Raw genomic sequence first — 26,971 nt, 5'->3', positions numbered from 1 at the left:
TTTGCCATTTATTTGCCTTTAATCTTTAGATTAAAGCATAGATAGAACATAGAGAAGAGGAATTAAAGTTCAGGATGTTTCATGATAGCATAAAAACTTCATACTTGGACCAACGATGACGTCTGATGGGAAAAAGAAAAAACAAAACAAAGCAAAACAAAGCGTCATACTTTGTCTAAAAAGAGTTCAGATTTCTAATTAAGGTAGATGACATCCTATAATACTGACAGTAGTTGGAAATAAAAGCACCTAAATACCATCGGTGAGGTTTATGATGTCATGGAGAATGAAGGAGGTGCCCGGAAGTTTAAAATAAAGGAAAAAACTTACTAAGTGATCAGCTTCACAAAAGAAGAAATATAAATGTCCAAGAAATAATTTTTAAATGGTCAGCCTCTATAATAATTTGAAAAACATACATTATTATAAGATATCTTTTTTTTCCATATGAATTTGGAAAGGTAAAGGAACACAATTAGCAAATAAGGAAAATGTGAGTTGAAATGGGACAATCTTGGAACTCTGTGAGAAAATAAATTGGTACTGTCTTTCTGGAGAGCAGTTTGGATAGTTTTGAAAGTGTGAGTGCCTACTTCAGTCTAAAGAAAGGTAGAGAGCTTCAACAATGTATTTTTCAAGTGAAAAAAATTAGGTTACAAAATGACATATGGTGTAGATCTCAATTTTGTTTTAAAAATATAGTGCATCAAATATAATATACTTATATACATAAAAAGGAATCTGGCAGACTACATACTAGTTTTTCCTGGGTAGATGATATGGAGTCTTTCCTCTGGTTTTCCTTATCTGTGTCTGCTGGGTTTTGTTTGTTTGTTTGTTTGTTTTCTGTTCTGAGAATGTAATAAAGGCAAATAAATTTCTAATTAAAATTTAAAAACACAAACCCTAGGAAATATAAAAAAGAGGGGATATATGTATATGTATAACTGATTCACTTTGCTATACGGCAGAAACTAACACAACATTGTAAAGCAACTATACGCCAATAAAAATTAAAACAGAAAACAAAAAAAACCCCCCCAAAAAACACACAAACCCTAATATTATGATTAAAAAGCAGAGTGATCAGCACAGTGAACATTGTGAAAGACATTCCTTCTGTGTGAAAGTTCCAATTAAGCTTTGAGAGGGGACAGGGATCTTTGGGAAAGGGGAATGGGCTCTAGACTATGATAGGTATATATTTTTTGACTTTTTATTTGGATATCATTTTTAATTTATAAAAACATTGCAAAAATAGTACAAGAATTTCATTTTATCCTTTACCCAACATTCCCAAATGTTAACATCTTATATCACCATAGTTCCGTGATCAAAACCATATCATTGGACTTCCCTGGTGGTCCAGTGGTTAGGGCTCCGCGCTTCCACTGCAGGGGGCATGGGTTTGATCGCTGGCCGGGGAATGAAGATCCCGCATGCCGGGCAGCATGACCAAAAAACCCAAAAACAAACTAGGTCATTAACATTGACACAATACTACTACCAATTCTAAAGACCTATTTCAAATTTGGCCAATTTCCCCACTAATGTTCTTTTTTCAGTGCAGGATTTAATTTTGATCCCTCATTGCATTTAGTTGTCAGGTCTCTTTAGTCTCCAAACTGTAGTAGTTCCTCAGTATTTTGAAGTCTTTTATGACTTTGGCACTTTTGAAGAATTCTGGTCAGTTATTGTGTAGGATGTTCCTCAAGTTGGGTTTGTTTGATGCTCCCTCATGATTAAATTTAGGATATGTACTTTTGGCAAAAATCTACAGAAGCAGTGTACCTTTCTCAGATATCTTATCAGGTGTCATATTTGAGTTAACATTGTTCACTTGCCTTAACTGCAAATATCCTGTTTTCCATCATGTTTTTACCCACTAATTTTAGCATCCATAAGTAATTCTTTTTCTTTCTTTCTTATTTTCTTTTTCTTTCTTTCTTTTTCTTTCTTTCTTTCTTTCTTTCTTCCTTCCTTCCTTCCTTCCTTCCTTCCTTTCTTCCTCCCTTCCTTCCTTCCTTCCTTTCTTTCTTTCTTTCTTTCTTTCTTTCTTTCTTTCTTTCTTTCTTTCTTTCTTTCTTTCTTTCTTTCTTTCTTTTTCTTTTCTTCCTTCCTTCCTTCCTTCTTTCCTCCCTCCCTCCCTCCCTTCCTTCCTTCTTTCTTTCTTTCCTTATTTCTTTCTTGCTGACTGTGCCGAGTGGTCTGCGGGATCTTAGTTCCCCGACCAGGGATGGAACCCATGCCCTTGAATTGGGAGCTCAGAGTCTTAACCACTGGACCACCAAGGAAGTGCCCCATGGATAATTATTGCCTCCAACAATTATTAATATTGTGCTTACCAAGTGGTCATTTTCTATTTCCACAATTCCTCTCCATCTATTAATGGGAACTCCACTGCAAAGAAGCACTGTCCCTCTTCTCCAGCTTATTTATTCATTCAATTATTTATTACATCAGTATGGACTCACACTGTTTACTTTATTCTGTGGACTGTAATCCATCACTGCTAGATAAATGAAGGATTAGGGGAGACTTGCCCTGTTGGGTTCCAAGGAAAAAGTGGGACAGATGGGTGAGGGGTGGCACAAAACAGCACACTGGACTGTTTGCAGGTAGTTTCTTGTTACTTTGAGTACTTAAGCAGAGGTTGATGGATTGCTTAACAGAGGTAATGCAGAGATAGTTCATGCCTGGCATCACTCCATGCCCTTGAAGGTCTCTTCTAACCTTGAGATCCTCTCAGCAGCTTAAGCAGAAAACACAGATGGCCACTTTATAACTTACTTGGCCACTAAGCTTGTGCAGTAAGGGTTTTATATCAGAGCATGTTTAGCCCCTGGTGTATCTGTCCCATAATTAATAAAACCCAGCCGGCACCGCAGGCAAAGGGTAAGGTGTATAGAACTTCAGTGTAAATAATCTAAAAATGCCAGACCTGACAGATTCCACTATTTTTTTGTAGCTCAATTCTCACTTCTTAGAACTAAACATTATGATGTGTAAGTTTATTTCAAGGTGACCTCTTCTTGGGATGTGTAAAGGAGATTATTGCATTTGCTGGTATAGTTGTGTTTCCTAGTACCGAGTACATTGCTTTATGATTTGTTGCCTAATGCCACTTCAAATCCTTTTTCATCACTTCTTCAGAATTTCAGCTTTGGATTTATTCCCCTCCAGAGATTTCCATATTTATCCGATGAATTCTATACTTGTCTTTATTTCCATGATACTTCCTTGAAGCAACATAATTATTTTAGCAAAATTATTTTTCTTATTTTGTATTTATTTATTTATTTTACTAAAATCAAACTTTATTTTGATTGAAACATTTTTAAAAATTATTTTTTTCCATTCTTCATTGAGGTATAATTGACACATAACACTATATAAGGTTAAGGTGTACACTGTGATGATTTGAGATGTCTTTTTTTTTTTTTTTAAATTTATGGCTGTGTTGGGTCTTCCTTGCTGTGCGTGGGCTTTCTCTAGTTGTGTCGAATGGGGGCTACTCTTCGTTGCGGTGCGCAGGCCTCTCATTGCGGTGGCTTCTCTTGCTGTGGAGCATGGGCTCTAGGTGCGAAGGCTTCAGTAGTTGTGGCCTGTGGGCTCAGTAGTTGTGGCTCCCGGGCTCTAGAGCACAGGCTCAGTAGTTGTGGCACATGGGCTTAGTTGTTCCGCGGCTTGTGGGATCTTGCCAGACCAGGGCTCCAACCCATGTCTCCTGCATTGGCAGGCAGATTCTTAACCACTGCGCCACCAGGGAAGTCCTTGATATATGTGTATGTTGTGAAATGATGATCACATTTTTATGTTCTTTTGGAATGTCACTGAAATTTTCTTCCCTTTTAGTCGCTTATAGCATTAGTCTCATTTATTACTGGCCCACATTTTGCTTTTTGCTGTGTTTTTAAATTAATTGTTAGTTAAAAGGTCTTAGATATTATTTGAATCTCTACTAGCCAAGTACTGCTCACCCCTGGCAAGGGTCCTTTGTTTACCATATTTAATCCAGCTTTTAGTCCCTCTGATTGCTCATCCCCAAGCTGATTGGTTTGAATCAGTTTTGCAAGTAAAATACCAAGAGACCTTGTTGGAATTGCTTCATTATCAATGCCCAAATGTATAACATCTGCTGAGTTTTTTTTCCTGCCTGGAGTCTTGTGTTCTCAAAACTCTTACTAGTTTCCACGGTTGTCATCTCATTTGTTAGCAAGCATCAAAGTGGTTTAGGAACAGGCCACAAAAGTCTAGCTCGCAGCTTTCCAGAGAGGTGCAGAATAGAGGTAATTTAGGGTCAGGTTGTAACTTTGTAATTTTTAAAAGAGAGGTGAGAAAAATTCAGTGTTAGCAAAAAGCCCTCAGTGTTCACAGACTAGGAAACCATTTTGTTGCTATTTTTATTTATTTTTATTAAAAGCCTTACACTCAGCTGTCAGTCTTTACAACCAAATTCAGTGTATGATATTAAAATTCAATGATATCCTATTTTATTATATAACACCAGTCTTTTGGGAACTGTGAGATTCAGAATCTTCTTTCTGATTTATGACTTTATTCTTGTCTTCCTTTTCCTTTATTTGATTTATATTCCATGATGTTTAAGATGTTTGTGAGGAATTAAAAAGTAATGGAGGCCCAGATTTGAATTTGTCTGTTTATAATTGTTAAAGAAATACTTAAAAGGAAGGGGGAAAATGCAGTGCCCTCCTCTGTATGATTATAATGACTTCTAATTTTTTTTTTTTGGTAATGCCTACATATTTTTTGTAATGCCTTCATTTTCATCTGTGGCATTTTGTTTGCACTATGAAGTACATGAAACAATGGTGGCAACTCATGTGCTGGTGTTTTATTTCAAATAATGTGAGTCCAAGCAGATGATATTCTAGACACTTACTAAGTATCTTTTCCTTTAATTGTAAATTTATTTATTGTGGACTATTAGCCTCCTCGAACTCACCCAGCTGGACAGTATTAACAGTTGTCTAATATTCTTTCAGATCTTTTTTTAAAAATATATTTATTTATTTATTTGGTTGTGCTGTGTCTTAGTTGTGCAGGCAGGCTCCTTAGTTGCGGCTCATGGGCTCCTTAGTTGTGGCACGTGGGCTCCTTAGTTGTGGCATGGGAACTCTTAGTTGTGGCATGCATGTGCAATCTAGTTCCCTGACCAGGGATCAAACCCGGGCCCCCCTATATTGGGAGCTTGGAATCTTAACCACTGTGCCACCGGGGAAGTCCCTTTCAGATCTCCTTTGTTACATATATAAGTACATAAAGAGAATGGTATCATACTATAATATATTTTGCCATATACTTTTTAAAACTTTTTTTTGAGTTCTGAAATAATACATACAGAGTGTGTGTAAGATGTTTGTGTAGTTCAGAATTATTACAGGAACACTCAATCACCAGTCAAGTGGTTAAGAAATAGAATATTGCCAATACTGCAACCATCTGTGCATATCCTTCTACCATCTCATCATCCTACCAACCCCCAAGAGGAAATTTCTCTCCTGCCCTTAGGATAATCATTTCTTTGTTCTTCTATATAAAGTTTTATCATTCCTGTATTCATCTTCGATAGTATAGTTCTTAAGGGTAAGTTTCTATAGGATAAATACCTAGGAGGGAGGAGGCATGTAGTTAAAGCAATTATTTTTACTCTTGCTTAAAATTTTTATTTTTTTCTCATTACAAAAACAATCATGTTTATTATAAAGTTATTTGACATCATTATACAAATTAAACACTACAGAAATGTATGATATAAAAAAATGAAAGTAACCAGTAACTAATCCCATACCAAATAATATACATTTGGTTTATGTTCCTATGACTACACTAACATTTATTATTATTTTATAAAAATTAGATTGTATTATATTACTTTTTTGAAGCTTCATTCTTTTCATATTAACTTTACGTACTTCTTTTCGGGTCCCGGTAAGTAGATTTCTATCATAATTTTAATAGATTGAGAAATATGGATTTAAGAGTACTATTTAAAGACATAAAGGGAATCAGTCATAAAATTAGAGTGTATGTCTTTTAAATTAATAGAGGAAAAGAGAAAAAAAAAGAAAAATAACCCATTTAGCAAAAAACCTGCCTGCACCAAACATGTATTATTACAATAAATGCTTATGAAATATAGTCCCCATCTAAAAGAAATGCCACAGATTGTATAAATAAAACAAAATCTAAATTAAATGATATATTGTCCACAATAGACACTCCTAAAAGCAACGTGAATTGAAACGCAAAGGATGGGCAAAAAATATTCCAGAGAAATGTAAACAAAAATAGAATGTACTTCTAGGTGTAAATTGAAATTTTTTGATAGTTATTGCCCTCTAAATTTAAACTTGAACCAAGAGCATCAAGTTTATCACCTCTAAATATTATCAATCTTTATTCTTTGTCAGTCTGACATTTTTAAGTGATTACATTATTTTCATTTTAAGATTATTACTGAGATTTTTTTTCAGCCTTATTGAGGTATAATTGACAAATAGAGGGAATTCCCTGGCGGTCCAGTGGTTAGGACTCTGTGCTTCCACTGCCGGGGGCGCAGGTTCAATCCCTGGTCAGTGAACTAGGATCCCACAAGCCATGCAGCCGGGCCAAAAAAAAAAAAAAAAAAAATTGACAAATAGATTTGTAAGCTATTTAAAGTGTACATTGTGAACGTATTGCCTACATTGAGTTAATTAGCACATCCATAACCTCACAGATTTACCTTTCTTAGTGAGAACATTTAAGTTATACTGTCTTATCAAATTTCAATTATACAGTACAGTGTTATCAACTAGAGTTACCATGTTATGCATTAGAACCTCAGACCTTATTCATCCTATAACTGAAAGTTTGCACCCTTTTACCAACCGCTCCCTATTTCCCTCACCGCCCCCAGCTCCTGGCAATCACTTTTTTACTCTCTGTTTCTGTGAGTTTGCCTTTTTGTTGTTTTTTTTTTAGATTCCACATATATGTGATACCATGCAATGTTTATCTTTCTCTGTCTAATGTATTTCACTTAGCATAATGGCATTAGGTTGATCCATGTTGTTGCAAATGACAGGATTTCCTTCTTTTTAAAGACAATAAAATCCCATTGTATATATATCCCACATTTTCTTTACCCAGTACCCATTCATCAGTGGACAGACACTTAGGTTGTTTCCTTACCTTGGCTATTGTAAAGAATGCTGCTACTTCATTTGAGGCGCTATCTCATTGTGGTTTTTTTTTTTTTTTTTGGCTGTGTTGGGTCTTTGTTGCTGCACATGGGCTTTCTCTAGTTGCGGTGAGAGGGGCTACTCTTCATTGTGGTGCACGGGCTTCTCATTGCGGTGGCTTCTCCTGTTGTCGAGCACGGGCTCTAGGCGCGTGGGCTTCAGTAGTTGCAGCTCGAGGGCTCTAGAGCGCAGGCTCAGTAGTTGTGGCACACGGGCTTAGTTGCTCTGCGGCATGTGGGATCTTCCCGGACCAGGGCTCGAACCCGTGTCCCCTGCATTGGCAGGTGGATTCTTAACCACTACGCCACCACGGATGTCCTCATTGTGGTTTTGATTTGTATTTCCTTAATGATTAATGATCAAGGCACATTTTCATGTACCTGTTGGCCATCTGTATGTCTTCTTGGGGAAAATGTCCATTTAGGTCCTTAATTTTTATTTCTTTATTATTAATGGGAGGAACTTTTTTTTCATAGAAAGTTTATTAATACTGAAATTTGGTAGATTTGGTTTTCTGAATTTTATTTCAATTTTTTGTGTAATTAGAATTTTTTCAACCTTTATAATAAAGGTAACAGGTGCTGGTTGAAAAAAATAATAAAATAGCAAAGAGCTGAAAGATAAACGTTCTCTGTTTTCTTTGTACCCTCCTCTCTATCTCATACTTCACAGCAGTAACCTCATGACTAGGTTGTGTATTTTTTCAGATGTTTTAAATCTACACTTACATAGATACCTCTCTCCAGCACTCCCCACATACACATGGAGGACTGTATCACATGTAATTTTTCAGCTGTTCTTTTAATGCTATGTTTTGAACCTTTCGCCATTTCAGTGCATGCTATTTTAATGGCTACCTAGAATTCCATTGTATAGACATATCATACTATACTTGATTCACCCAGTCCTGTATTCTTTTGAAATATTTCTAATGATGCAGCTCAATCAAGCCTTACATAAATATTCTCATATTTTTTTACTCTTAGTAAAGAAAAATCTAAAAACATTTTTAAATTATTACTTTTAATAAAAAGGGAAAGATAAAGAGAAATTTCCATCATTGTAAATTATCTACAGGAATAAGAGGAAAAAAGGACAACTCATGATGGGAATTTTGATTAGTGTGTAGTACCTCTTAGCTTCATGACTCTGCCTGTAAGTGCTTATCTTGGTTTCTCTTCCTGACTTTCCAAAACTGAGTCATGCATTAAGAGAGGAATTAGATGGAAAAAGACCAGAGCTGTGGTTAAGGAGAAGGGTGTTGTATCCAGACTCAGTGGTGGGTGACAAAGTCGATGCTAGATCCTGGAGACTGTTTTGCAAGAGGCAAGAAAAGAGTAGAACAAGGGCATCTAAAACAGCTTTTCCTAACCAATCCTGCTATTTAATGTATCTGGTTCCAAAAGAGCCACATTCTGAAAAGAAGTATTGGAAAAGTTGACATTTAGAAAAGAGAAGGACTCTATTCCTTTATTCTAAAATAATATTTACAAATGCAGAGTTGGCAAATCTCCCCAGATTAAGCCACTGTGCAATACCTGTTTCTTCTTTATTTTAAAATCATTTGTGCATTTGGGCTTCTCATCTCTGTGGCTTCTCTTGTTGCAGAGCACGGGCTCTAGGCACACGGGCTTCAGTAGTTGTGGCACGCAGGCTCAGTAGTTGTGGCACATGGGCTTAGTTGCTCCGTGGCATGTGGGATCTTCCTGGACCAGGGCTCGAACCCATGTCCCCTGCATTGGCAGGAGGATTCTTAACCACTGTGCCATCAGGGAAGTCCCAACATCCAACTTTTTAAATGAAAATTTTCAAGCATAAAACAAGTTGAGAGGATAATGCAATGAACACCACAGTACCCATTATCTCAATTCAATAATTGTCTTTTGGTATGTGTATTAACCATTGGAAAGTTGTAGGTATCATCCTTAAGGTTAAATCTCTTAAGAACGTTGTGCACAATCATATCGTTATTACCATTTCCTAGTATTATCTAATATCTAGCCTATATTTTGATTTCTTCCCAAAATAAAGCACACATATTTGAGTCTAGAGGACAGCCACCGAGATCTGTCCTCTGGGACTAAAGTCCAAAATGAGGAGACAGCATTGCAAACAAATGAGTAAGTGCAATCAATTGATGTGATAAATATCTGTGCAGAGATAGTACAGAAAGGAGTGTTCAGTTTTATCTGAGTGAGGCAGAAGGATAAGAAATACTTGATTCTACCAGCTGGGGGATTGTTAAGAAATACTTGAATCTACCAGCTGGAGGATTGTTAAGAAATACTTGATTCCACTGCTCACCTTTCCTCTAGTTCTCTAGAGGTGAATTGGCGCTTTAGAGGCAAATTGGATGGGGGAGGGTTGAATGACCAAAGAGCTTTCTATGTTGAAGCTGCTACTTGAGAAAAGACGAAGCTGCTTAAAATAGCCTAGAGGAAGCAGGGCTGGGGGTAGGGCTGGTGTGGGGAATACTGTTGTACAAGATGGTCTGTAAACTTTGGCCAGGGCTAGAACTGGAGGCCTTGCTTTGCTTGCTGGACTGAAAAATGTGAATTTTGCTCTTGGGATTAGTGGTTCCCACTTTCCTTTACCAGGCTACTCTCTGAATATTTATGGGGTTTTTAGCTTCAGACCTAAGGGAGCCATGCAGGGGTTAGTTTAGAATCTGTGGTTTTCTAAAACCCACTTGGGTGATGTTGATGTTTAGCCAGGTGGTGTGGAATACAGCCTAAAGCAATGAGATTTGCATTTAAAATGAATTCCATAAATAACTGCGTTGTCTAATAACTCGAAATTTGGATAGGACAACTGAGAAACTGACTTTGTGATTTTATTTTAATTAATTTCAAATTTAAAACTGAAGCAAAGTGAAATATTTTCCCATTAAATACAACTTTATTTTGGTACCACTACATTTTACTTTAACCATTGAATATTTAGCACTGAATTGTGATTCATTAAGTATAAAATATACACTAAATTTCATAGGTTTTATATAAAAAAGTAAAATATCTGATGATTTTTATATTAATTCCATGTTGAGATAATGTGTTTGATATGGTGGCTTTAATAGAAACACATTATAATTTATTTCACGTGCTTCTTTGTACCTAAAGAAAATACCTCCTAAAAACTTTAAAATGATTTCAGTAGTCCACATTGTATTTCCATTGGACAGTGCTTCCTTAGAAGAATATGAAGGTTTGGGAGTGCTACATTCTGGAAGCCAATCCCAATTCTGAGATTAATCTACTAAGGGTACAAGATGAAAGATTAGGTTCTGAAAATGTTTGTTATCTAACACCCCTTAGAATGTGAAGCCACTGCCATGAGAAAGAAGCTCACGGTGCAGCAACGAAAACCCAATGCAGCCAAAAATAAATAAAAATTAAAAAAAAAAAAAAAAGAGTTGGTACCTTTTCTCTCCTATTAACCATACCTAGAGCATGTTATGGGTACTGCATAAATGTGTTGAATGAATATACTGAGGCAGGGCAGTAGGAATGGGGAACGCAGGGATAAATGGAAGAGATTTTTAAGTAATAAGATCCATCGAACTTTGTGGCTGAATTTGGGTCTTGAACTAGGAGGCTTCTTAGAAGACTCATGGATCATTAGGTGGATTTGGGGGTTAAAGCAGGCCCCAAGGACAAGGTAATTCATTAACTTTTAGATGTGCTTCCGTTTTTGTTTTTTTTTTTTTTAAGGTTAGTTTCTTTTTTTTTTTAAATTTATACATTTTATGTATTCATTTTTGGCTGCGTCGGGTCTTAGTTGCGTGCGGGCTTTCTCTAGTTGCGGCGAGCGAGGGCTACTCTTCATTGCGGTGCATGGGCTTCGTATTGCGGTGGCTTCTCTTGTTGCGGAGCACGGGCTCTAGGCACGTGGGCTTCAGTAGTTGTGGCACACAGGCTCAGGAATTGTGGCTCACAGGCTTAGTTGCTCTGCAGCATGTGGGATCTTCCCAGACCAGAGTTTGAACCCGTGTCCCCTGCAGGCGGATTCTTAACCACTGTGGCACCAGGAAAGCCCCAAGATGTGGTTCAGTTTTAATTGCCAGGTGAAGAAGTCCAGTTGGTGGATGACTGAATTTGACATTCAGGAGAAATATCTTGTCTTGTTGTGAGAATTAACAGCAAATAAGCGTAGACTGAAGGGCAAGTATGTGGATAAATGGGCAATTGGAGATGAGGCAAAGGGAGACACTATTGTTTATTAGTGGGCAGAGAAGCCAGCCAGGGAGACTGAAATGATGGACAGAGAATTGAAGGGAGGATCTTAAGTGAGAAATGGTATCAAAAGATATTCTGCAAGTCCACTGAATTTGGTATTGGACTACACTGGTGAATCTTGGGTAGTTTCAGTGAGGTGGTGGGTGCAGAAGCCTAATTACAATGGGATGAAGAGTGCAGGATAGATAGCGTGATTGCAGCTTGGAGGAGTTCTTTGTAAAACAGGACAGTGAGGTAGGGTGGGAGCTAAATATTTCTGAAGGATTTCGTTTTCTTAAAATAGAAAATATTTAAATTTGTTATAGCCTGTGGGGAAGGAGGTAGATGGGAGAGATTTACAGATCTTTGGCTCCAGAATGCTCTCTGATTTTTCTGTTAGGAATGTGTAAATACCTCTGTGCAAATCATCACCAGCTAAGTGCTGAATAAATACTCAGTATTCTTGAAGATTATATTCTTATTGTTAGAAAGTCTAAACTGAAATAGATATATTTTCTTCAGAGGAATACCTTGGAGGAAGGGAGTAGAGACCCAAAGCCACATGGGCGATGTGGAAAGAACTAAAAGCTGAAACCTGTCTTGGTGCCTTGTAGGATCATGAATTAACTAGTTATCTGATGGCCTTCTGGCGGGAGTTAGGTGAGGCATGGTCCTTGAATATTATCTTTGATTGAGGGAGCATTCCAGGTGGGGTGACTTGATAGAAGCCAAACCCTAATGGAAAACAGGATTACAAATCTCCTGAAATCCTGAGGAGCATTTAAGTGCCATTAACAAAAAAAAAAAAAAGAGAGAGAGAAAGAAAAAAAAAGTGCATGTAAACTGCATTTGTAAAGAACTAATGTGATTGGATTAAATAATCTGTAATTTGTATGTCATTCTTTTGTTTTTTAAATTAATATGGCAATTCATATTGGGGTACTATTTAATACCAAGAAGTTTTCAACGAATTTTAGTCTCCTAATTATATAAAACTAACAATTTTTTAAAACTACTTTAAGTTAATTTCTTTTTTTTTTAACATTTTTATTGGAGTATAATTGCTTTACAATGGTGTGTTAGTTTCTGTTGTATAACAAAGTGAATCAGCTATACATATACATATATCGTCATACCTCCTCCCTCTTGCGTCTGCCTCCCACCCTCCCTATCCCACCCCTCTAGGTGAACACAAAGCACCGAGCTGATCTCCCTGTGCTATGCAGCTACTTCCCACTAGCTATCTATTTTACATTTGGTAGTGTATATATGTCCATGCCACTCTCTCACTTCATCCCAGCTTACCCTTCCCCCTTCCCGTGTCCTCATGTCCATTCTCTGCATCTGTGTCTTTATTCCTGTCTTGCCCCTAGGTTCTTCAGAACCTTTTTTTTTTTTTTTAAGATTCCATATATATGTGTTAGCTTACGGTATTTGTTTTTCTCTTTCTGACTTACTTCACTGTGTATGACAGTCTCTAGGTCCATCCACTTCACTACAATTAACTCAATTTCATTTCTTTTTATGGCTAACATTCCATTGTATATATGTGCCACATCTTGTTTATCCATTCATCTGTCGATGGACACTTAGGTTGATTCCATGTCCTGGCTATTGTAAATAGTAGTGCAATGAACATTGGGGTGCATGTGTCTTTTTGAATTATGGTTTTCTCTGGGTATATGCCCAGTAGTGGGATTGCTGGGTCATATGGTAGTTCTATTTTTCAGTTTTTTAAGGAACCTCCATACTGTTCTCCATAGTGGCTGTATCAATTTACATTCCCACCAACAGTGCAAGAGGGTTCCCTTTTCTCCACACCCTCTCCAGCATTTGTTGTTTGTAGATTTTTTTGATGATGGCCATTCTTACCTGTGTGTGGTGATACCTCATTGTAATTTCGACTTGCATTTCTCTAATGATCAGTGATGTTGAGCATTCTTTCATGTGTTTGTTGGCAATCTGTATATCTTCTTTGGAGAAATGTCTATTTAGGTCTTCTGCCCATTTTTTGATTGGTTTGTTTGGTTTTTTTGATATTGAGCTTCATGAGCTGCTTGTATATTTCGGAGATTAATCCTTTGTCAGTTGATTCATTTGCAAATATTTTCTCCCATTCTGAGGGTTGTCTTTTCATCTTGTTTATGGTTTCCTTTGCTGTGCAAAGCTTTTAAGTTTCATTAGGTCCCATTTGTTTATTTTTGTTTTTATTTCCATTTCTCTAGGAGGTGGGTCAAAAAGGATCTTGCTGTGATTTATGTCATAGAGTGTTCCGCCTACATTTTCCTCTAAGAGTTTTATAGTGTCTGGCCTTATATTTAGGACTTTAATCCATTTTGAGTTTATTTTTGTGTATGGTGTTAGGGAGTGTTCTAATTTCATTTTTTTACATGTATCTGTCCAGTTTTCCCAGCACCACTTATTGAAGAGGCTGTCTTTTCTCCATTGTATAGTCTTGCCTCCTTTATCAAAGATAAGGTGACCATATGTGTGTGGGTTTATCTCTGGGCTTTCTATCCTGTTCCATTGATCTATATTTCTGTTTTTGTGCCAGTACCATACTGTCTTGATTACTGTAGCTTTGTAGTATAGTCTGAAGTCAGGGACCCTGGTTCCTCCAGCTCTGTTTTTCTTTCTCAAAATTGCCTTGGCTATTTGGGGTCTTTTGTGTTTCCATGCAAATTGTGAAATTTTCTGTTTTAGTTCTGTGAAAAATGCCATTGGTAGTTTGATAGGGATTGCGCTGAGTCTGTAGATTGCTTTGGGTAGTATAGTCATTTTCACAATGTTGATTCTTCCAATCCAAGAACATGGTATATCTCACCATCTGTTTGTATCATCTTTAATTCCTTTCATCAGTGTCTTACAGTTTTCTGCATACAGGTCTTTTGTCTCCTTAGGTAGGTTTATTCCTAGGTATTTTATTCTTTTTGTTGCAATGGTAAATGGGAGTGTTTCCTTAATTTCTCCTTCAGATTTTTCATCATTAGTGTATAGGAATGCAGGAGATTTCTGTGCATTAATTTTGTATCCTGATGCTTTACCAAATTCATTGATTAGCTCAAGTAGTTTTTGGCAGCATCTTTAGGATTCTCTATGTATAGTATCATGTCATCTACAAACAGTGACAATTTTCCTTCTTTTCTGATTCGGATTTCTTTTATTTCTTTTTCTTTTCCGATTGCTGTGGCTAATACTTCCAAAACTATGTTGAATAATAGTGGTGAGAGTGGCAACCTTGTCTTTTTCCTCATCTTAGTGGAAATGGTTTCAGTTTTTCACTATTGAGAATGATGTTCGCTGTGGGTTTGTCATATATGGCCTTTATTATGTTGAGGAAAGTTCCCTCTATGCCTACTTTCTGAAGGGTTTTTATCATAAATGGGTGTTGAATTTTGTCAAAAGCTTTTTCTGCATCTATTGAGATGATCATATTGTTTTTCTCCTTCAATTTGTTAATATGGTTTATCACGTTGATTGATTTGCATATATTGAAGAATCCTTGCATTCCTGGGATAAACCCCACTTGATCCTGGTGTATGATCCTTTTAATGTGCTGTTGGATTCTGTTTGCTATTATTTTGTTGAGGATTTTTTCATCTTTGTTCATCAGTGATATTAGCCTGTAGTTTTCTTTTTTTGTGACATCTTTGTCTGGTTTTGGTATCAGGGTGATGGTGGCCTCGTAGAATGAGTTTGGGAGTGTTCCTCCCTCTGCTATATTTTGGAAGAGATTGAGAAGGATAGGTGTTAGCTTTTCTCTCAATGTTTGATAGAATTTGCCTGTGAAGCCATCTGGTCCTGGGCTTTTGTTTGTTGGAAGATTTTTAATCACAGTTTCAATTTCAGTGCTTGTGATTGGTCTGTTTATATTCTCTCTTTCTTCCTGGTGCAGTCTCAGAAGGTTGTGCTTGTCTAAGAACTTGTCCATTTCTTCCAGGTTGTCCATTATATTGGCATACAGTTGCTTGTAGTAACCTCTCATGATCCTTTGTATTTCTGTAGTGTCAGAAACTAACAATTTTGAGGAAAAAGTTATGCTAGAAGGTAAAACATCTCAGGGTTATCCAGAAGTAAAGAGGGATATAAGCCAAGGAACATTTGCAGGAGGAAATAGACAGTGACCTCCGACTGCTTCCTTAAGAACTAGATTCTAAATTGTGTTCCAATTTTACTCCTTTCCGTAATAACTTTGCGTGAACCCAGTGTGCATATACTGAATTTGGAGATTAAGTTATGATATTTTGAATAACAATGCTGTACTGCTACAACTCACAAACAGATGAATAAAAGTAGGCCTAAGAGAAAAACAGATACTGTATGCTAATGAATATATATGGAAGTTTAAAAATTGGTACTGATTAACCTAGTGGCAGGGCAGGAATAAAGACACCGATGTAGAGAACAGAATTGAGGGCACAGGGAGGGAAGGGGGAGCTGGGATGAAGTGAGAGTAGCATTGACATATATACACTACCAAATGTAAAATGGGTGGCTAGTGGGAAACTGCTGCATAGCACGAGGAGATCAACTCGATGCTTTGTGAGGACCTAGAGGGATGGGATAGGGAGGGTGGGAGGGAGGCTCAAGAGGGAGGGCATATGGGGATATATGTATACATATAGCTGATTCACTTTGTTATACAGCAGAAACTAAGACAACATTGTAAAGCAATTATACTCCAATAAAGATGTGAAGAAAAAAAAAAAAAGTAGGCCAGTCAGTTCAGAAAGATAATTCCCACAATCTAACAAAGGAAACTTCCATAGGAACTGTGTTGTTCTTTTTAGTTCTAAGCATCTATGGCAATCTTAGTTCAGTAAGCATTAGTAAATATTAGTAAGTAAAGGGATTTGTTTTAAATGTTAATACTTGCTTGCTGCTGACACGATTATTTTTAGGACAGTGCATTTGGTTAAACACTAGGACCTTGTGACTAACACTAGGACCTCTCTAAAGAGACATTTGGTTTGAATTTTGGCTCAGAGCATTGATCTGACTTTGGGTAGTGACTTAACCTTATCAGAACCTTCCTTGTTAGAAGACTGGAGAAGTGAATACTTTTTTTTTTTTTGGCTTCGCCACACAGCTTGTGGGATCTCAGTTCCCCAGCCAGGAATTGAACCTGGCCCCTGGCAGTGAGAGCACAGTGAGTCCTGAGCGCTGTACCGCCAGGGAATTCCTGTAAATACATTTATCTCAGTAGGAAAAGTAAATGAGATAATTCATATAAAGTACTTATAATGATGCCTGGCAAGCAGTACATGCTCAATACATAAGTAATAGCTATTAATAAATATTCTTTTCTTAATTGTGGATTTGAGACTGGAATTACTGAGTTTTTGCCGTATATTGAAGGACATGTAGAAAAAGAACTACCTAATATGTATTTTTCCCTTAAATAGTTCGTTTCTACACATAAGATCCAACACTTATAAATGTGTATAAATAAGTTGTTTGATTTAATCCCCACAATAAACCTTTTCAGTAAGTGCTATTACTAGTCTTGATTTATCTTTTTTAAATTTATTTTTTATTGAAGTAGAGTTGAATTACAATGTTGTGTTAATTACTGTGTACAGCAGAGTGACTCAGTTATACATATATATATACATTCGTTTTCATATTCTTTTCCATTACAGTTTATCACAAGGTATTGAATATAGCTCCCTGTGCTATACAGTAGGGATTTATCTTTTTTTAAATAATTTTTTTAAATCCTGAGAAATTATTATTATTATTATTTTTAAATTGAGGTATAGTTGATTTATAATATCGTGTTACTTTTAGGTATACAGCACAGCAATTCAGGTATATATATATATATATATATATATATATATATATATATATATATATATGAATATATATATAACACACACACATATTCTTTTTCAGATTCTTTTGCCTTACAGGTTATTAAAAAATATTGAGTATAATTCCGTGTGCTATATAGTAGGTCCTTGTTGGTTATCTATTTTATGTATAGTAATGTGTATAAGTTAATCTCATAGTCTTGATTTTTCTTAAGGAAACTGAGGCTCAAAGAGCAAGGACCCGCTCTCTGCCATGTGGTTGGTAAGCAGTGGGAGAGTCACCAGTTTGATTCCAGTAAAGCTCACATTATGAAAAATGTATGAAACAGTTAAGGTACATAAAAAGTGTAAAGAACTGGGGACTTCCCTTGAGGTCCAGTGGTTAAAACTCCGCACTTTCAATGCAGGGGGCGTGAGTTTGATCCCTGGTCAGGGAACTGTGATCCCACATGCCGTGAGGTGTGGCCAAAAAAAAAAAAAAAATACACTGAACATGAGAGTTGGTTATTAACTTTAAGCATGGATAGGATTGTTCATGAAAAGTGTGAAGAACAAAAAGGCAGTGGGTTTTGACTTAGAATCCTCTAAGGAATGGGCTCAGGGGGACACACCCACAACCAAGGGACAGACACGCGGGAGTGAGGCTCCAGGGGAGACCTAGATTATAGTTTCAGTTGAGAATCTCCTTGGGGATCCACAAAAGAGCAGGTTAGGTCTATAATATTTAAGGAATGATTGGATTTGGCAGTTGAGAACTCTATAAATGAGTTATAACCTTGGGGAATAACTACTTAAGATATTTGAATCAGGAGGGAATTTGACGGGATGATAGCTTGAGGCAGATTTGGGGTCTGACAGGCTTTTTGTCTTTTGTTGTTACATGAATTAACCCATTTATTGTAGGCTAGCAATGTTACAGATGGTGGACCTTCCACTGGTCTTACAGTTCCTTCAGTCAGATTTTATAGCGATGGTAAGAGCGGTACTGTAGGTCTAGGCATCACCTGCAAGCTTTTCAGGAACCACGGCACCATATCCCCAAAGCTCTCTTCATTTTGGTTTTGCCACCAGAGAAGCAAGTGTGCTTGGCGTGCTGGCTGATTTCAGTTTTCTTCACCATCTTCCTGAGGGAGGCAGCATAATGGGCCCATATTTACCAACAATCCTGACCTTAGTGCTTTTAGCATTGTCACCACAAACTAGGTCTGAGCCCAGAGAGTGGGTTTTTATCTTTTTGACTGGGAATAAATTATACTGGCTCTTAGCTCCAGAGGAAGAGGTCTAGGACAAGGTCATCTGTGACTAGAGAGGTTTAGCTCTTAGGTCAGTTTTGTATACATTTGGAACTAATCTGCAATTAAGTTGGTTTTTGATTAAATAGAAGTTGTCCCTCCCTTTAGTAACTCTCCTCCTTTGCCCCACCCCCAAGTTTAAAGGAATTACTTTGGATACTAAGACCCTGTGGCCAAATGAGGGTGGAGTTTTTGTTTGGGGATAAGAATAAAAACATTAGAAAAGCTGTCTGGATCTGGTGTCTGGATCTGACTGAGAGAATTGAGAAACATCTGAAGTTTCTGCCATGGCTGCTATTCGGCACAAGCTTGGAAAAGCCGTAAGGCGGTATGGCAATGAGGTAGGGCAGGTGGGGACGCGTGCTGACCTAGTTCCTTAGACTCCCCCTCTCCTGGCTGACCCAGCCCTGCCTTTCTATGGCCTTTGAACCCCTCACTGGCTGGCTCTAGGCAACCTGGAGAAACAGATATTAGAGGCAAAGCTCAGAGAATGTTAGGGCTACAAAACTTGGTCGGGCAGGTATTCCCTTTTTATGCCTAAAAAAAGGAAAAAGAGAGCTTAATGGCTGGGATTCTGGAGTAGGTAATTTCACTGCTATAGGAAAATAAGGTAGCTTTTTGCAGGTCCCCTTTGAAGGAGGATATTTTTGGTGTATGTGTGTTAAATGTTTATTTTAGAATCTCCTTAGGCGGATCTTTGATGAGTAGCTGGTTCACCTTTACTTTTGACTTAAATTTGGTTTTGTTATCAAGCGTTGTGGTGAGCATTGTATGGTGGTAGGTTGCAGAGCAGGGCTGACCTCCATGCTTCTTTTTAGGGAATGTGGGAGGGAAAGTACAGTATCAGGCATGATTGTGTCATCTTAAAGTCAAAATTAATGGAGGCCCCAGCGGTTCTCCCTCAAAATTTTCTCCAAGCTCTCAATTTTCAGGTTGAGAACGTAGATTTTGAAGGTGTCACTTCTGATTAGGAATAAATGCGCTGTGGGCTGCTCCTCCTGTTCTACATGTTTTTAAAAGTGTTTTTTACTCTGAGGGGGTTTATATTGGTAGTGGGGCGGGGTGAAAAAATCTTAGATATTACAAGGGGGCCACAGTACGTAAACAGATACCCACAATATCTGTGGTATTAAGATCTCACGGGGAGGGCTATTAGGGAAAAAAATGTCTTAAAAGACTCCTGCAGGGACTTCCCTGGCGGTCCAGTGATTATAAGACTCAGCGCTTCCACTGCAGGGCAGGGGTGGGGTGGGGTGGGGGGCGTGTTAGATCCCTGGTTGGGGAACTAAGGTCCCACATGCCCACGGGGCGGCCAAAAAATTAAAAAAAACTAAGACTCCTGCAGTAAGGGATGAAAAACAATGAAAAGAAAGTTGAGAAACACACTGATCTACCTGTGTAGTAAAGGTCATAGTCTTGTAGGACCACGTCTCTGAACATGCTTCGAAAGTCTTTATTTTTTCATGTGATCTGGGTACCTGGTTCTTTTTTTTAAAATTAATTAATTAATTTGTTTGTTTGTTTTATTTTTGGTTGTATTGGGCCTTTATTGGGCCTTTATTGCGGTGCGTGGGCTTCTCATTGCAGTGACTTCTCTCGTTGTGGAGCACGGGCTCTAGGAGCGAGGGCCTCAGTAGTTGTGGCGCACGGGCTCAGTTGCTCCGTGGCATGTGGGATCTTCCCACATGGGCTTGAGCCCGTGTCCCCTGCATTGGCAGGCGGATTCTTAACCACTGCGCCACTAGGGAAGCCCCCTGGACACCTGTTTCTTGATACAGGACATGCAGCATGTAAGGAATGTGAGTGTGTGGTGGGAGGAGCTACAGTCAGACCTGGTCCATAGGGCAGGGTCATTTCAGAATAAAATACCCCTTTGCTCAGTGTCATTTGAGCTCCTTCAAGAGTGGGTGTAAGAGTATCCTGATGATAGATAGGAATGTGGAAAAATGACAAAATGGAGGGGGCCTGGGAACTATTGGACCCAGATCTGATCTAAGGAGTTCAACATTCCTGTTAGTTCAGAGTGCAAACAACCTATAATCTTGAAATGGGTATAGAGTGGAAGACAGACAACTAGGGGACTTTTAATCACTTACTGTCTTGTAAACTGTACCCTTGGGCCCTTTTGGAGTAGCAGAGGACAGCAGTGCGACCGGAGGGGGAGGGGGTTGGAGGAGGAGGAGAAGAGACACAAACACAGGTGGGTAGGTGGCATGAGTTTGGTGTCCCCAGAGTGTACATGAAACTCGCAGGGATAAAACAGCCACCATTCCAATATTCTTGAAACACTTCACTTCCTTCAGAGAGTTGGCTTCTCTTTAGAGATAGATGTTAACAATAATAATTTGAGATTCAAGATGGATATTCAGGAAATACACTATACCTAAGCAGATTAAATGTCAATAAAATCTTCATTAAAAAAATGTAGCCACTGGGGCCTGTTTCGAGTAGTATTTTGGATTAGTGCGCTCAGTGGTGTCATGGAGACAGCTCCTTCCAGCTCACTAGATGTGTGCATTTCTTCCCAACTCTTGCTCAAGTGGGCACACTGATAGTTTACAATCTACCGTGGTGGGTGTATTTACACCACAAAAATTGGCCAACCCTACAAAACAGGGCTTCCTCCCCACCACTTCCCAAGTTGATTGTTAAACATTTAACAGAATACCACTGAGTACAGTTTCTATAACACAAATGTTGACAGTTGTATGTACCCTTCCTGAAATATCTTAAACAAATATTAGCAAATACATATGTACTCTGCACTCTTCCTTTTGCTCTAATTTGTTTGTAATTTGATACTACATAAACTATTCTGCATTTAGGTTTTTTCACTTAACTGTACTCTAGAAATCTTTCCATAGAGTGCTTTGTCAATTTTGGTTTAATTTTAAAGGAAACACATTACAAAGTCAAAACAGTATTTAATCAGATCTGGGTCTAAATAGTTCCCAGGCCCCCTTGCTGTTTTCTCCCTGTTAGGTATTGCTTCTAAACTCTTCCTATTCAGCATTAGTTTCTTTTGTATTCTTCCATAGTTTCTTTTTTTTTTTTTTTGGCCGAGTTTTATGGTTTTATTAACACAAACAAAATGTGCACATGAGCTGTCTATTCATTTTCTTTGCTGAGCAGCCTGGCGTTGGGATTGGTGATTCTGATGGCCAGCTGGGCTGCTCTTTCCACAATGGCTTTTTGGTTCTTGGAGGAGAGGTTGTGAGCAATCTCAGCATAGTAAGCTTTGTTGCACATCAGCCTCACTTCAAGCTCCTTGACCAGGTGGACCAGGAACTTCCGGAAGCTGCTGGGCAGCATGTACTTTGTTTTCTTGTTGCTCCCGTTACTGATGTTGGGCATCAAGATCTGGCCCTTGAATCTCCTGCGCACCCTGTTGTCAATGCCTCTGGGTTTCCACCAGTTCTGCTTAATTTTGACATATTGGTCTGACTGGTGCCGGATGAATTTCTTGGTCCTCTTTTTGATGACCTTGGGCTTCACGGGGTGGGGGGGGGGGTCTGAGGGCAGCCATGATGCCGAGTTGGAGACGGCTGCCACCTCCGAAGGCAGTGCTGAGGAAGAGCTGTATTCTTCCAGAGTTTCTTTATGCAAATATGAATGTGTATATTATTTCTTTTCATACAAAAAGAAATATTTCATATACAAGTCCTATATATTTTTTTTAATTAATTAATTAATTTTTATTTTTGGCTGTTTTTTTTGGGTCTTTGTTGCTGTGTGCGGGCTTTCTCTAGTTGCGGTGAGCAAGGGCTACTCTTCGTTGCAGTGCGGGGGCTTCTCACTGTGGTTGCTTCTCTTGTTGCGGAGCACGGGCTCTAGGTGTGTGGGCTTCAGTAGTTGTGGCACACGGGCTCAGTAGTTGTGGTTCGTGGGCTGTAGATCGCAGGTTCAGTAGTTGTGGCCCACAGGCTTAGTTGCTCCGCGGCATGTGGGATCTTCCCAGACCAGGGCTGGAACCCCTGTCCCCTGCATTGGCAGGCGGATTCTTAACCACTGCGCCACCAGGGAAGTCCCTATCATCCTTTTTTATAGTTGCAAGGCATTATATAGCTGTATCACAATTGAATTAGTCTGCTACAGATGGACACTGGGATATTTTCAGCTATTTGTTAAAATATACAAAGCTGTTAAAAAGTAATTATATGCAGGTATAACTAAGATAAATTTCAGACTGCTGTATTAAAGTTGCACTTAATTTTGATAATTAATTATTGCCAAATTGCCCTAGGAGTAATTGCATAGGGGTTGCACCATTTTGTACTTCCACCAACATTATATGAAAGTTTATCTCCCTACAGCTTGCCCAAGGGTCTAGGTGGTCAAACTTTTTCATTGTTATTCTGATAAATGAAAAATGTTATCTGTGTCATTTTAATTTGCATTTCTTTTAATGTTGAGCACCTTTTCACAGTGTCTTCATCAGGGTTGTATGAAGATTAAGTGAGTTATTGCAAGTAAGGAATATATTAGAATACAGCTAACTTTTTTTGAATTATAACTATTGTAATGAAATTGTGCTCTCTCAGTGATAGCTCATCATCACTGTGCTCTTGAGTCATATTATCTCATCTAATTCCCATCACAATCATATATGATCTCTTAGAAGGAAGAAACTATAGTTTAGGCTAAGTAGCATCTCCTGGCTCACACAATTCCTAAGGATTGCTCTCTTCCCCATCTTAGTGTTCAAGATTAACCAGTAATAGCACATAGGTTAGTTTCTTTTCAACACTTTTATTTAAAAACAAACCTATGTATAGTTTGTTTAGATGTATGTATACTTTATTTAGATGTATCTATTTAAATAAGTTGATTTTATGTATTTTTAAAAATTGAGGTATAGTTTATTTAAAATATTATATATTATAGTTATATGTAAAATATTTATATATAAAATATTATATAATTGTATGTTATAGTTTCAGGTATACAACATAGTGATTCAAAATTTTTATATAGATTATATACTCCATTTAAAGTTATTATAAAATATTGGTTACATTCCCTGTGCTGTACACTAGATCCTTATAACATATTTATTTTATACATAGTAGTTGATACGTCTTAATTCCCTACCCCTATCTTGACCCTTCCCCCTTTCCTCTCCCCACTGATAACCACTGGTGTATTCTCTACATCTGGGATTCTGTTTCTGTTTTGTTACATTCATTCATTTGTTTTATTTTTCAGATATCACATATAAGTGATATCATACAGTATTTGTCTTTCTCTGTCTGACTTATTTCACTAAGAATAATATTCTCCAAGTCCATCCATGTTGTTGCAAATGGCAAAATTTCATTCCTTTTTATGGTTGAGTAGTATTCCACCGTATATAATATACCACATCTTCTTTATCCATTCATCTGTTGATGAACACTTAGTTTGCCTCCATATCTTGGCTATTTAAATAATCCTGCTGTGAACATTTGGGTACATGTATCTTTTTGAATTAGTGTTTTCATTTTCTTTAGATATACCTAGGAGTGGAATCACTGAATCATATGGTAGTTCTATTTTTAGTTTGTTAAGGAACCTCCATACTGTTTTCCACAGTGGCTGCACCAACTTATATTCCTATCAACAGTGTACGAGGGTTCCCTTTTCTCCACATCCTCACCAACATTTGTTACATGTGGTCATCTTGATGATAGCCATTCTGATGTGAGGTGATAGCTTGTTGTGGTTTTGATTTGCACTTCTCTGAAGATTAGTGATGTTGAACATCTTTTCATGTGCCTTTTAGTCATCATACATCTTCAGAAAAATGTCCGTTCAAATCTTCTCAGCATTTTTTAATTGCCTGCTTTTCTTTTATAGAGTTGTATGAGCTGTTTATGTATTTTGAATACTAACCCTTTATTGGTCATATCATTTGCAAATATTTTCTCCCATTTAGTAGGTTGTCTTTTCATTCTGTTGATGGTTTCGTTTGCTGTGCAAAGCTTTTAAATTTAATTAGATTCCATTTGTTTATTTTTACTTTTGTTTCTTTTGTTTTAGGAGACAGATCCAAAAAATAATGCTGTGACTTATTTCAAAGGGTGTCTGCCTATGTTTTCTTCTAGGAGTTTTATGGTTTCAGGTCTTACATTTTGTTCTTTAATCCACTTTGTGTTCATTTTTATATGTGGTGTCAGAAAATTTCTAATTTCATTCTTTTACATGTAGCTGTCCAGCTTTCCCAAGCACCACCTATTGAAGAGACTATCTTTTCCCCATTGTATATTCCTGCCTTCTTTGTTGTAGATTGACCATAAGTACATGGGTTTATTTCTGGACTCTCTATTCTGTTCCATTGATCTATGGATCTATTTTTGTGCCAGTACTATACTCTTTTGATTACTGTAGCTATATAGTATAGTCTAAAGTTAGGCAGTATGATACGTCTAGTTCTGTTCTTTGTTCTCAAGATTGTTTGGGCTATTCAGGGTCCTTTATGTTTTCATACAAAAAATTATTTGGTAATTTTGATTTGGTATTTTGATAGGGATTGCACTGAATCTGTAGATTGCCTTGGATAGTATGGTCATTTAAAAAATACTAATTCTTCCAATCCGTGAATGTGGTATATCTTTCCATCTGTTTGTGTCAGCTTCAATTTCTTTCATTAATGTCTTATAGTTTTCTGAGTACAGGTCTTTTACCTCCTTAGTTAGAGTCATTCCTAGGTATTTTATTCTTTTTGATGGCATTGTTTCCTTAATTTCTCTTTCTGATGGTTTGTTGTTAGTGTATAGATATGCAAGAGATTTCTGTATATTAATTTTCTGTCCTGCAACTTTACCAAGTTCATTGATGAGCTCTTATAGTTTCTGGTAATTTTTTAGAATTTTCTATGTATGGTATCATGTCATCTGCAAACAGTGACAGTTTTACTACTTCTTTTCCAATTTGGATTGCTTTTATTTCTTCTTCTTGTCTTATTGCTATGACTAGGACTTCCAATACTATGTTGAATAAAAGTAGCAAGAGGGGCATCCTTGTCTTGTTCCTGATCTTACAGGAAATGCTTTCAGCTTTTCACCACTGAGTATGATGTTAGCTGTGGGCTTATGGCTTATCATAATGGCCTTTATTATTTTGAGGTGTGTTCCCTCTATACCCACTTTGTGGTGAGTACATTATTTGGATGTATCTAATTTTTTTTTGTTTTTTGACCGTGCTGCACAGCTTGAGGCATCTTAGTTACCTAAACCTGGGGCCCTGGCAGTGAAAGCGCCAAGTCCTATCCACTGGACTGTCAGGGAATTCCATATTTTCTTAAAGTTTAGTTTTATAGTTAGCAGAGTGTAGGACATGTTTTCATGTATTTATAAACTTGTGATACCCAGTGTTTTTTAAAAACTACATGAGATATAACTTAATAATAAAAGTCAATTTTTTTTCTAATATGTATACCAAGTATGTTCTATTACCTGCTTTGTCTTTGAAAAATGCAGGAGATCAAAGAATAAAACTATTGAAACAGCAGTCCAAGGGATCTAGATTGAGTAGGAAAACAAGAAAATCAGAAGATGCAAAATGAACTGTGAATAGGTAGGGTGGTCTGGAAACTAGAGGGTACCATAAAGTAAAGATCTTTAGCACTATCAGAATTCTTGGAAGCACATTTTTATTTTTATCTTATTTTATTTTATATATATATATTTTATATCTTTATTGGAGTATAATTGCTTTACAATGTTGAGTTAGTTTCTGCTGTACAACAAAGTGAATCAGCTATATGTATACATATATCCCCATATCCCCTCCCTCTTGAGCCTCCCTCCCACCATCCCTATCCCACCCCTCTAGGTGATCACAAAGCATCCAGCCGATCTCCCTGTGCTATGCAGCAGCTTCCCAATAGCCATCCACTTTACATTTGGTAGTGTATATGTGTCAATGCTATATTCTCTTACTTCGTCCCAGCTTCCCCTTCTGCTCGTGTCCTCAAGTCCATTCTCTACGTCTGTGTCTTTATTCCTGCCCTGCCACTAGGTTCATCAGTACCGTTTTTTTTAGATTCCATATATGTGCTTTGGCATACAGTATTTTTCTTTCTTTTTCTGACTTACTTCACTCTGTATGACAGACTCTAGGTCCATCCACCTCATTATAAATAACTCACTTTCGTTCCTTTTTATGGCTGAGTGGTATTCAATTGTATATACGTGCCACATCTTCTTTATTCATTCATCTGGCAATGGACATTTAGGTTGGAAGCACATTTTAAAAAATTGAAGTTTAGCTGGTTCACAATTTGTGTTAGTTACAGGTGTCCAGCAAAGTGATTCAGTTATACATATTTATATACATATTCCTTTTCAGATTCTTTTCCATTATAGGTTATTACAAGATATTGAATATAGTTCCCTGTGCTATACAGTAGGTCCTTGTTGTTT

The 26,971-nt window shown here is 37.5% G+C and overlaps 1 protein-coding gene and 1 pseudogene across 17 annotated transcripts in view; one reads left to right on the top strand and one right to left on the bottom strand.

Moving 5' to 3' along the window:
* TET1 (tet methylcytosine dioxygenase 1) overlaps positions 1-26,971 on the top strand; it is a 141,225-nt gene that overhangs the window by 62,355 nt on the left and 51,899 nt on the right. The gene's annotated exons all lie outside the window — the stretch shown is intronic.
* LOC309642711 (large ribosomal subunit protein eL32 pseudogene) lies at positions 21,608-22,175 on the bottom strand (annotated as a pseudogene). The gene has a single exon. The product of its transcript is annotated as a large ribosomal subunit protein eL32 pseudogene (transcript).

Source organism: Balaenoptera physalus (assembly GCF_965194825.1).
Source record: "Balaenoptera physalus genome assembly, chromosome: 14".
Taxonomy (NCBI): domain Eukaryota; kingdom Metazoa; phylum Chordata; class Mammalia; order Artiodactyla; family Balaenopteridae; genus Balaenoptera; species Balaenoptera physalus.
This window is presented reverse-complemented; position numbering and strand designations above follow the sequence as displayed.